This window comes from Polyergus mexicanus, unplaced genomic scaffold (genome assembly GCF_030449975.1).
Source record: "Polyergus mexicanus isolate NDT 795.1 unplaced genomic scaffold, iyPolMexi1.0 SCAF_19, whole genome shotgun sequence".
In the NCBI taxonomy this organism is placed as follows: domain Eukaryota; kingdom Metazoa; phylum Arthropoda; class Insecta; order Hymenoptera; family Formicidae; genus Polyergus; species Polyergus mexicanus.
Window position 1 is genome coordinate 1,322,339 of NW_027223339.1, and position 13,792 is coordinate 1,336,130.

Sequence of the window (13,792 nt, forward strand, 5' to 3'; positions counted from 1 at the left end):
TCTCTTTCGCACTTTCGGAATTTATCGGTTCCGACCGAATACGCATGTAGACACGCGTGCGCTTTCGATTCGCACAATGCGACCGAGCGTTTCTGTCAGCAGTGTCTGTCAACGACTCGTAGTTTGATGCCGTCGATGAGTCGCCGTGTTTAACGTTCGCGTTTGCGTTTTGACGCTCGGCTTTTAACGCGCGTTTATGGCACGGCACGGACCAGATATAAACTAAAGCTTCCGTTGATAAGTAAATAGCGGAAAATGTTCGTGGCGCATGCAAGCCGCTCCTGAATAAGCTATTGAGACATACATCATGAAAGTTGGCTTTACATTCGCTGCCCATCAAAATATTGAATGACGAGTTGTGTGTAATATTTCGGATGCGCGTTCTCTTATGCTATATACGTATATATACAAGGATCATTAATTCTCCGCTAATCAAGATATTTACATAAAAGGTGTTAAAATTTTTAATTAACGTAAAATTTTAATAAGTAGAATGAGATATACAGATTTAATTCCTTAGATTTATTATTTCTTCTTGCAGATTTCTTTCTTTCTTTATTCATTTTGTTTTGTATTCATTTAATTGTTGAGATGTAATATCAGTGTGTTACATATGATATTCCACAATTAATTTATTTTTCAACAAGATTAATTTCATTAATGAAAATAATTTTAAATTTTGATTAATTATAATCTAGAAAAGAAAGATTATTTCCATATATTAGATATTTTTATGCAAAACAGTAATGCATGAAAAAGTTTTGTAATGCTATTTATAATTCTATTATTTTCAATATTTATGTAAATAAAATCTTATTATGTCGGAGGAAAAGTATATATGTAAGAGATATCAAAAAGAATTTTTTTCTTGGTGAAGAAAATTGGAAATGCATGGACTATGCGTTAGTAATCTTCCTGAGAAGCAGTGAGAGCGTTAGAACGAGGGTAGTCGCGTAAATGGGAGGTGAGTTCGATGAAAAAAGATGGATGCGATGGATGTCGGCGGTGCAAGGAGATGGAAATATCTTGCGGCTCTTCGCAAGATTTTCCTCCGAGCGTCAGTACCTTTCCTCTTCCTCGGGATGTCTCGGTCCGCACTCAGATAGAAACAGACAGCGACGAAAGTTTGGCAAGATTTCGAAAGCTCGCTCGCGGCGAGTGTGGAAGAGTCTTAATGGATTGTACCGTGCCACGTATTCACGGGCTTTTAGATTAGAGGAGTCAGAAGTGAAACATTCAGGAGATACAGCAGCGCGAAACAGCTTCCAAATTGATCGGCAACGCATGATTTAACACTTAATCCTTTCGAATCTTCCATTTAACATAAGATGAATCATATATTTTTAAATTGAAGAGCATTAGTTTAGAAAGTCTGTTTATAGTATCGCTTCTTGGTTACTAATGATATTATGAGTTATAGATATAGATTTAATCGTTCAATTATAAATCAGTTTTATAATAATTGTTTATTAATCATATTTCTTCATATATGTACTTGTAAAATTTATATAAAAAACGCTTATTGGTTTACATTACTATGGTTTACATTACTTTATGGAGTATATCTTTCATTTTTTATTAAAATATTTTAAGAGTCAATTTTTGAATTAAAAATTTTATGAAAGTTTTATATAAAAATAATTATATTATTAAAAACTTTAAATGCTTCCTGAATAGTTATTTCACCATGAACTCAGCTAACGTTACTATTGCTAATCTTGATTAGTATTTAATATTTTGTATTTGTAGCAAATATTTAAATTTTTTTTTGTTTTTTCTACGAAGTAAAATGTTTTGTTTTTGATATTAAAACTTGTACTTCTCTTAAACAAAAAATATTAAATTAACTGTAAAAAAATATTCAGGCTTCTGGTAATACGTATAAAAAGGTGAAGCCTTTAATATAAAACAAACGATTAATTATAATTATATAAGATAATATTGCAAATAAGATAATATTGTTCTAAAATCTGTCACGATTTCACATTCAAGCCAGTTCATTACATCCATCAAATCTGGGGAAGTCATTAATTTTTAGCGTTACGGCAATATGCTATCGCGTCACTTTGACTTGTGTTCCAATCAGGCTTCACCAATGGCTCTTCATAGATGACTTAGGATCAAACGGCCTAATCGTCGATAGACGTGGAGGAATCATTTCTATTGACGTACTCTGTCGCGATTACATCATCCGCATAAATCACTCATTACTGTCGAGGATCGACATAATACCCGACATAGGTACAGAATAGACACTATACCGGCGTTGTCCTTTCCTTCCCTTCGTTTTGATGTATTACTGATGTCCGGTTTCTGGGTAATAATCGGGTAATTCTGAGTAATATAAACACGATTATAATTCGATCTTAATGATATTAATTATTCTATGTTCTAAAGATAATTTAAAACTTTGTTAAAAAAGTGGAAACTTTCTAGTTTTTCTACATAATATAATATACTATATTTATATTTATGAAAGGATTTTTATTTTGGAGAAAGGAAATTAATATGAATTCAAAAATATAGCATCGTGAATATTGTTAAATTAACTCTTAAATCATCTCGATTTTAATTTTAATAGAAAAGCTTAATCTATTTTTATATATGCTTAATTTAATTGAATAAATTATTTAATTTAACATAAAAGATTTGTAATTTATTTTATATATTTATATGTTTTTCAATAAATTTAAAGTAAAATCAAAATCTTAATAAATTTAAAGTGTTTTTCATGCGTTATATACAGGGTGTCTGACATGTAAGTAGCCAAATGAAAAGTGGAGATAGATCGGGTCAACCTGAAGCGAAAAGTCCTATACCATTTTGCTAAATTCGCGATAATTATTATGTTATTAATTAAAATGTCTGAGCCAATGAGCGCGTGGGAAGCCGTAGGCCGGAATCGATAGAAATGTAAAATGGTTTACTTGTTTACTTGTGATGCCCTATCATTTCCACACCACCATGCGAGAGATAGCTTGGTGCGCTTTTTTATAGTAGTTTCTCCTGTAGGCTTAATTCACTCTCAATATTTAATGTAAAAATTCGAAATGTCGTCCTCTCTCTCGTACGCATAGCTATCTACGGCAAGGTGGAGTGGAAATGGTAGGGCATCACTGTCTTGCCGTCGAAAAAACAATTCGAGAGGATAATTATTTAATAATTATCCTCTCGAATTGTTTTTTCGACGGCAAGACAGTGATGCCCTATCATTTCCACTCTCAATATTTAGTGTAAAAATTCGAAATGTTCTCTCTCTCGTACGCATAGTTATCTACGGCAAGGTGGAGTGGAAATGGTAGGGCATCACTGTCTTGCCGTCGAAAAAACAATTCGAGAGGATAATTATTTAATAATTATCCTCTCGAATTGTTTTTTCGACGGCAAGACAGTGATGCCCTATCATTTCCACTCTCAATATTTAATGTAAAAATTCCAAATGTTCTCTCTCTCGTACGCATAGTTATCTACGGCAAGGTGGAGTGGAAATGGTAGGGCATCACTGTCTTGCCGTCGAAAAAACAATTCGAGAGGATAATTATTTAATAATTATCCTCTCGAATTGTTTTTTCGACGGCAAGACAGTGATGCCCTATCATTTCCACTCTCAATATTTAATGTAAAAATTCGAAATATTCTCTCTCTCGTACGCATAGTTACCTACGGCAAGGTGGAGTGGAAATGGTAGGGCATCACTGTCTTGCCGTCGAAAAAACAATTCGAGAGGATAATTATTTAATAATTATCCTCTCGAATTGTTTTTTCGACGGCAAGACAGTGATGCCCTATCATTTCCACTCTCAATATTTAATGTAAAAATTCCAAATGTTCTCTCTCTCGTACGCATAGTTATCTACGGCAAGGTGGAGTGGAAATGGTAGGGCATCACTGTCTTGCCGTCGAAAAAACAATTCGAGAGGATAATTATTTAATAATTATCCTCTCGAATTGTTTTTTCGACGGCAAGACAGTGATGCCCTATCATTTCCACTCTCAATATTTAGTGTAAAAATTCGAAATGTTCTCTCTCTCGTACGCATAGTTATCTACGGCAAGGTGGAGTGGAAATGGTAGGGCATCACTGTCTTGCCGTCGAAAAAACAATTCGAGAGGATAATTATTTAATAATTATCCTCTCGAATTGTTTTTTCGACGGTAAGACAGTGATGCCCTATCATTTCCACTCTCAATATTTAGTGTAAAAATTCGAAATGTTCTCTCTCTCGTACGCATAGTTATCTACGGCAAGGTGGAGTGGAAATGGTAGGGCATCACTGTCTTGCCGTCGAAAAAACAATTCGAGAGGATAATTATTTAATAATTATCCTCTCGAATTGTTTTTTCGACGGCAAGACAGTGATGCCCTATCATTTCCACTCTCAATATTTAGTGTAAAAATTCGAAATGTTCTCTCTCTCGTACGCATAGTTATCTACGGCAAGGTGGAGTGGAAATGGTAGGGCATCACTGTCTTGCCGTCGAAAAAACAATTCGAGAGGATAATTATTTAATAATTATCCTCTCGAATTGTTTTTTCGACGGCAAGACAGTGATGCCCTATCATTTCCACTCTCAATATTTAATGTAAAAATTCCAAATGTTCTCTCTCTCGTACGCATAGTTATCTACGGCAAGGTGGAGTGGAAATGGTAGGGCATCACTGTCTTGCCGTCGAAAAAACAATTCGAGAGGATAATTATTTAATAATTATCCTCTCGAATTGTTTTTTCGACGGCAAGACAGTGATGCCCTATCATTTCCACTCTCAATATTTAGTGTAAAAATTCGAAATGTTCTCTCTCTCGTACGCATAGTTATCTACGGCAAGGTGGAGTGGAAATGGTAGGGCATCACTGTCTTGCCGTCGAAAAAACAATTCGAGAGGATAATTATTTAATAATTATCCTCTCGAATTGTTTTTTCGACGGTAAGACAGTGATGCCCTATCATTTCCACTCTCAATATTTAGTGTAAAAATTCGAAATGTTCTCTCTCTCGTACGCATAGTTATCTACGGCAAGGTGGAGTGGAAATGGTAGGGCATCACTGTCTTGCCGTCGAAAAAATAATTATCACGCATCGAATGACGATGGATGTCACCGCGCCGACTCTCAATATTTAATATAAAAATTCGAACTGTCGTCCTCTCTCTTGTACGCACAGTTATCTACGGCAAGGTGGAGTGGAAATGGTAGGGCATCACTGTCTTGCCGTCGAAAAAATAATTATCACGCATAGAATGACGATGGATGTCACCGCGCCGACTCTCAATATTTAATATAAAAATTCGAACTGTCGTCCTCTCTCTCGTACGCATAGTTATCTACGGCAAGGTGGAGTGGAAATGGTAGGGCATCACTGTCTTGCCATCGAAAAAACAATTCGAGGATAATTATTTTTAATTATTTTCCGGCGCGATGTGGCTCGCCGCTCGCTGCGTGACTCTGTCTCTCTCGCTCAGCTGATACTTCCGACGCTAAGAGACATAAACAAGTAAGTCATTTTATTGTACATTTCTATCGATTCCGGTCTACCGCTTCCCACGCGCTCATTGGCTCAGACATTTTTATTAATAACATAATAATTATTGCGAATTTAGCAAAATGGTATAGGACTTTTCGCTTCAAGTTGACCCGATCTACCTCCACTTTTCGTTTGGCTACTTACATGTCAGACACACTGTATATGTGTTACTTATATGTTGTATATATTTAATATAATAATATAAGCTTAATGTACACATATATATATATACAATAACTAAAATAGAAATGCTACATATTTATTACTAATCTGTTGAATTTTAAAAATATAGTTTTATAAATATCGTTTCGCATACGTTAATTTTTTCGAGATAAATGGTACTGTCAAGTGACTGAGTGAGATAGATTTTTATTTCGACTCCTGCAGCAAAATTTTCAATTATTCTTTTGTCAGATATAATTTATTTTATCTTTATAAAATCTGATTATATAGATAAAAATATTTAGTGTTCTACAGTTTTACATTGGATAATTAAAGATAATTCGTTTTTTTTTTTTTTTTTTGAACCTTCTTTTATTTTGTAAGAGGATATATATATGCAGTTGGGGGAAAAATTTATATTATACAATGATAATTTTATACTGCGAATGTTTACGTAATTATTCCAAATTTTTGATAATATTAAATAGAGAGAAAATGTGTTAAAAAATATGTTTAAAAAATGTAATATATCGAAGAAAGAGAGAGAGACAGAGAGAAAGAATGATTAGATATATACAACCTTATTTTCGTAATTTTTTAAAAAGGTAGCTTCTCGGGAATTAAATATCACATATGTATATATTGTATATGTATTTTATATAAATATATTTGCGTTTGATTTTGCATATCATGTTGCATTTTATCTATAACTTTATTGTCAGAAGCAACAGAAAAGACAAATGTTAAACATTCTGTTTATTTTATAAATAAGATGCCTAGGTCTCTTGGAAACGATTCCCATTCTTTCTTTCCGTTTGTCGCATGAAAAACTCGTCGGTCGGAAGTCTGTTGAAAAATATTTGCTTCAGATTATACAGAGTTTTCTCGGTTTTACCTACACGTCGCAAACATTTTGCCAAGGGCTATCTACTCTCTCTCTCTTGTCGGAAGTATCTCATAGCCGCTATCTAGCGGATATAGCAGCTAGAGTGTCCGCACTCGAAATAGTCGCTGGTACGTCGTGCCGCTTATCTTCAAAGTTTAATACCGGTATATTGATGGCACAGATATACGATGTTTAAATATTATAAAGCTCTCAGAGCTATCTGCAATCTATAATTCCACTAGAATGAGTTTAACGTTCGTGCACGAATATGACGCGAAGAACGATCGATCGCTACCGTTTCTCATTTATATTCATTTAATTTAATATGAGAAATTTTTATATTGTGACGCGAAAGTTTAATATCAGTTATATACGAATGTTTTTATATTGTTTTTTAATATAGAGTACTTTAGGATTATTAAAAAATATTTTAGAGAATTTTTATATACATATATACTTTACGCAATGTATAGCATCATGATATGCTTATTATTTTGTTGATTCGTTTCCATTCGATAAATATTAATGTTTATTATGGATTAATCAATACGAAATGTTGTGTGTTGATCAGAATTTTAGGCCACTCTGGGCTATAATGAAATCCTCACTGTACTTTGGAGACCGCAAGACGAGATTAATGTTGGGGTATTAACGGCCTTAACGGCTAAACTACCCTCTAAATCTTTTCTAGATTCTATCCACGTGGATGTGTATAGCTCTTAAAATACTCTTGAGGTACAAAAAGGGGCGTAAAGAAAAAAATATGTGGAAATTATACATTTTCAAATTATTATAGTTGAATCTATTCTTAAAGGCTACTCAATATTAAATATGAGTAAAATATGTATTTCCGTAAGATAAGATTAATTTTAAAAACAAGCGTCAAAGTTCTTTAAAAATGAACGTTATTTTTTTCTTAAATAGTTTTCTAAAAATAATAAAATTAAATAGCTTAAAGAAAACAAGCTATCCTTTTTAAACAGAGTCGTTTATATTAATTTATTTTTAACATTTTTATACATTAATCCATTGTCATAGATGTTCTGATTAAAATCATTAAAAATGAACAACTTTTATTTATGTTAAAAGTATATATACAATATATCAATTTATTAAAAATGATTAGGTTTAACATAAAGAAAGGACAATATATAATAAATATGATATTTAGTTATTATTGTATTTTAAAAATTTGTCATTTTTATGATGATCGTTCGCGCGATTTTTTTTTTTTTTTTTTTATTGCAATTTCAAAAATATAGGAAGCTTTTCATATAAAGAGTATAATATTCATAAATTCTTCAAACGGGTAAAAACATTGAATAATTTTTATTGTATGTTATATGCATTATTCTCTTCTCCTATTCAATAGAAGAATACGAATTTTGCACGTATATTTTTCAGATTTTTGCTCCTGATATCCTTCGCGCTTTTTGATGGAGCGTTTTTCACAGTTTGACGGAATTCCGGAAACTTGGGATCACGTGACGTGGGCTAATTTATCGCGACACATTCCGCGACCGCTTTCGAAATCGCTGCTCACTCGTTCGACATTTGTACGGTTCAATTCCGGTGTTCGACTCTTCGACTTTGCAAACCTGGGCAGGCCATGGCTATGCCTCAACGACTTTTCTCGCCAAGTTTACCCTCTATCTTTTATTTGCTCAATCTATTTTTCCTCCCGCGAGAATATCACGCTTCGTTTCTCTTCATCTCGTCTCTGTTATTCGATCTTATTTGTCGATCATAATATCTTGGAGAATACATATCGTGATGATCCGCATTTCATCATGGTTTCGACAATTAAATTTTTTACGTGGAAAAATATAATAATAATAGAGTGCCTTGCACATTAATGAACATATGCATATAATAGTACAGTTTTTACGAATATAATTCTTTATTTATTTAGCTTTTTTTGTAAAATTATAATGGAATCAAAACTATGAATAATGATTTATAATAACAATGATGATTCAAGAATACAATATGCAAGATTCGCTTTAAATATGAAATTATTAAAAAAAGCAACGATTATAAATTAAGAACTTAATCCATTTTTTAAGTTTTAAACCGTTTTAAGTTCGTTGTATATGAAATTTTGCGTAATTATATTTTAAATACACCGGAATAAACGAGAATATGTCGATAATCTCCGTCTTAATACGCTGATATAGATTGCTGAAATTGATCGATGTAACGTGCGAGGTTCACATGATGCACATGATCCTTGATGGATTCTACGGTCGGTGGCTTGACAAAAGGATCCGATAGCTGGTCGCTGTCGATCATCCCAAGAATTACTTAGCTCACGAGTTGATCCTAGTCTCGGGACTAAGGCTTCCGACAATGTATTCGATTACTCCTTAAGAACACCCTCTGTATCTCTTGATAGAATGTTTCATCTAATTCCTATTTCACAAGTCTCCTGTATATCTTGTAGAAAAAATTAACGATTAAAAGATAATTCAAATCTTGCTTAATAAAATTCCATAAAACATTTTTTCAGGTATTGTATTTAATTTTTTTAAAATTAAATAATGGATTTGACACAATTCTTTAATTTCCATATTCGAATATTCCTCTTTAACAATTAAATTCTACATCCTTGAAGGAAATAAAAGATGTATAAAAACAAAAGGGATAATATATATTTTACAAAGACACATTAACATGTGGGCAAAATAATTTTAATAAAAAATTTATATTATTTATCATAAAAAGTACGGATATTATTAACGTTATCGCCAATAGATTATTAAACTTATATCTTACATGGCGCGCCATATTATATAAGCCGTTGTATAACTTCATAATATATCCTCTATCTAAACTATATTTGATATACATACATGCCTCCTTTTAACGGTAAATGCATTAATACTAAGTATAATCATACATTATACAAGTAGTTTCAGTTAACTTGTAAGTGCACCTTGATCGGAATTAATCCCTATGACTCGTTTATTTTTCTTATAATTCTATTTTTCTTATCACACATATAATTATGGAAGAATAAATTCCTTTAAATTTCTATATTTTTTTATTTTACATTGTGTATGTAGAAATAAAATCATCTACACACATATTTGCTACGTAATTGCACACAAAATTTTATAATACAAGTATAAGAATTGAATAATTTCAGCAAGCTCTCGCGCAAAAGAAAATAAATCGACGACACTTTTTTATTGATTTGAGAGTAATTTTTAATTTTTAATTTTGAAGGAGTAAAGTTTGCTCTAATTGCTTTTGTTTTCAAGAAGGACGTTGAATTAAAATATACGCGTGTAGGAGTTTTAGACGTTTCCTTGTATTCCCACCGGTATCTGCGATCATTTATTTCTATGATGATCGGCAGCATGCAAATTTAGTCGTAAGTAAGAAAGCCCAGCTGACTACCGTTTTGTTCAAACGACATTTTGAAAGAGCCAATTAAAAGTTATTCGGGTTATTGTGCGTGGAGTCGAGTTTATAGGATTACGTAAAAGAAGAAGGAATAAGGGAGAAAGAGGAGAAAGGTATATAAAATTAAACGGAGGAAAATTAATGAAATAAGAATGGCAGGAAAGGTGGAGGCGATAACAATTGAACTTTATATATTATATATGCAATATTTTGATATAAAATTTTATTCTTTTTTCTCTTTTTACCCTGATATATAATAAAAATATGTAATTATCAACATATTTCTTAACGCTTCAAATATCAACGGTTCACTTTATTGTTATAATTATATTAATCGTCATATTGTACGTGCCATTCTAATATATCCCATTTCGTATTATTCTGGTCCTTTTGCTCGCGATACAATGCGAGCACTATCTGCTCTATCATCCATTCTTCCGTTATCTATGTTATTCCATTCGAGGACGCCAATTAGCGACGGATAACGTAACAAAACATCCGCGGTTTAGGAAAGGCACAGTTATAAATGGCTCAGGTGTCGCGCGGGTACTCGCCGCGGCCGTGCCGGCATAGGTATAATAGCGAACGCGCGGTCCGTTGGCCCGATGCCAATGGATGAAACAAAGCAGCAACTATGCGAAGCTCGCTAACTTCATCTTCACAGGTTAACCGAGCGAGCCGCGGCCGAGGCCGCGGCGAATATCCGGATCGAGTAGAGACACGGCCGTGCCGCGGCTGAACTTATCGCGTATTTACGAGGACAGAAGATCGATGACCCAATTTTCCGACCGTTCGAGAACCGATCCAAGCTATTCAGAAACTATCTGGAAGAACGCGTGCGAGATTGATACGCGCTGCATTTTTTTTTTCTACTGTATTACTTTTATATTCTTTGCTTTTTATTCCAACTGATAAGTGTAAAAGCAAAGCTCACGTTGTCCGTATTTCAAAAATTTCGAAGGGAAGCTCTTGAAATTTCTAGAATTTTTCTGAAACATTCAATATATTCAATATATTAGCTTTTATTTAACGTAAGGCAGACGATGATATATCCGCGACGTGACCGTTTGTCGATTAAGCGGATTAATCGCGGGGAAGTATCCTCACGGGAGACACTCGTTAAGTTGCAAGGCGTGTCGAACTCTCGGAGCTCAGACCGAGTATGCCGGATTCAAGCTGTCATGTTTGCGGTAAGAAACTTTGGAAACGAAACGGCGCGTTTAGTCTAAATCCTGCGTGCCGCTTTTACGAGAAACGCCATTAATTTTCCAATTCGCGCGCGATTTGTTACCCCGATGGAACTTTGGAATTTCGCTGCTAGCAGGAGTAACACGACAATTTTCGATATAGACTGACTTGCCATGCTCTCAGGATAATTGTAAACACGATAAGTACTCTTCAAATGAAGCTGCACGGAGCGCAGAAAAATAAAGTCACGTAACAGTCAAATCGCGACTGATTTACCGTTCGAAATAATAAAGAATAGATCGAAGAGTCAAGACAAAAGAGGAAAATCAATTGATAAATAATTTTTATGTTTGTAATCTTTTCTTAATATTTAATAGGTGTAGATTTAAATGGAAAACTTAGTTTTTCACATTCTGTATGATTACTTTATAAAGTAACTATTCAAGATATATTTACAGTGACCTGAACACAAAAATACAAATATTTTGCCAGTATATTCTAACTTATTATAAGCGAAAAGAAATATATTTGTAAAAAAAGAATTTTAAAAAGAAGAAAACTGATTTAAAATCGATGAAAAAAAAAATTATAATAAAATAGCTTTTATTCAATAACCATAAATAAGATTTAAAATAAAGTACGATGTACATAGATTTTGCGGTATCTTATGTTGTGAACAAGTGTTGTAAACATTTGAATGATTTGAAATTATCTACATTTATCATAATTATCTCAATTTTTTTTCTTCATTATAAAAGCTTAATAGGCTAGCGGAAACTTCTTCTATAACAGGGCAAGCTAGTACGAGAAACTGTGTATACCGCTAATAGAAAGTAAATTAAATGAACAGAACTAAATTAAATGAACTAATATTTGCAAAGACTAAGTTGACTCTACTTACTGTAACGTTGAATATACATACATATACATACATACGTATATTTAGTTAAGGTTTAAAGTTCAGCAAAGTTCCTGACATTTCCTTATCGCCAACGAAATGAATATAACTTTTGGATTTTATTTCTTACGAGAATATAGAGTATAATTACTTTTCATGAGTGCTATTAAACTAATTGTATATACATTCAGTATATTGGGAAGATATTTTATTATTACATATACTATTATATGTAACATTAATATTATAATTAAATTGGTTAAAAAATTATTTCATTAAAGGCCTTCAGATAACATTGATTAGATTATACATTAGTACGCACGATGAGTGTGATAATATTGTTAATATGTAAAAATGGTGGTATTATTTATTACATTAGAATGGTATAAATAACATAATAAATTTATGTTAATAAAATAACAATATTTATATATGACAAATTTATCAATAAAATTTTATATGTAACGTATCGCTCGACAACGTTGCATCGGTGGAAGCCGATCGTAAAGTAGTAGAAGAGAAGAAGCGTCGCGTATCGTTGTGAGAGCATATTCTCAACTGTCGCCCGGATGATGTAAATTCCGGCATTTTATGTTGCAATTCGCGTCGGATCGATAAGCATAGTGAGCTCGAAAAGCGGTCAACGTCGAGAGAGCGTTTTTGGCCGGCTAGTTTTCCACGTTACGGAATGCCTTCCCGCATCCATGTTCACGTAGTATAGATGTGCATTCGTAAACGTGCGTTCTTCGTACATGCGCAAAATAGAGACGTCGATTCGACCATGACGACTGGTAAATGACGATGTATCGTAGTGCGTAGCGATACATGATGATACTCGGCGAACTCCGGAGATTGTCGGTGCGATCGATCGAACTCGTTCATAGAAAACATTGTTTGTTACAACGAATGTGATGCGCATCACTGCAATCTAAAAGCAATGACGTCAATATCGACAGCGATGGTTTATACGAGATGACCGGATTTGCAGCGATGATAGTTTTTAAATAATTACAATATTTTTTTAGGCATAAACATGTATGAGTGCCCTACAAAATGACGCATATGTATGACTTTCTTTCATATAGAAAATTTTAAATTTTAATATTTCATTTACAGATCATGTTTGAGTCATATTTGAAGTGATCTTTTTACATCAAAAATTTATTTGCTCGCGTATTAATTCTTTTTTTTTTTTTTTTTACAAAATATTAAATTGAAGATCGTGATATCCAAGATTTAAAATTGTTATAACGTAAAATTAATTTCAAATTGAATGAAAAGTCTCCTCTTTGATTATTGAAATTTAAACCACGAACATTTTTTCTTATTTTTAATTGTCTATAATTCAAAAAATATTGGCACCTCGATATATTTTTATATCTGAATTAATTCATGTAAAGTTGCAAAAGGTGCTTGTATTTGCTACTTAAAAGTATTTAAAATTATATTAATCAATTTGATACATAAACATTATTTTATATAATTTTACAATATGTAAAATACATCCACACACATACAACATTATTATTTAATCATGCAATTTTTGGTTAAAATAAGCTTCTTTTTAATTAATTTTTACAAGGGAATTATTTAATTCTCTCTCTTTCGTCCTCTTTTTATAATTTATTTTTTTAGGAGATAAATGAATATTACTATTGCTTTATACTGTCCGAATTTTAATGACTTATATAAATTAGCATTTGGCGCACGGGCAAAGGGACGGTGTT

General features: G+C 32.7%; 1 protein-coding gene across 7 annotated transcripts in view; it reads left to right on the top strand.

The window, feature by feature from the left end:
- Positions 1-13,792, top strand: part of LOC138941621 (uncharacterized) — a 255,219-nt gene that overhangs the window by 149,682 nt on the left and 91,745 nt on the right. Inside the window, exon 1 of one of the 7 annotated variants that reach the window (XM_070311454.1) lies at positions 952-964. The exons of the other annotated variants lie outside the window; for them this stretch is intronic. The gene's annotated coding sequence lies outside the window, so the exon portion shown is untranslated. Of the gene's footprint in view, positions 1-951; positions 965-13,792 lie in introns of those variants that run through there. 7 annotated transcript variants of the gene reach the window in all.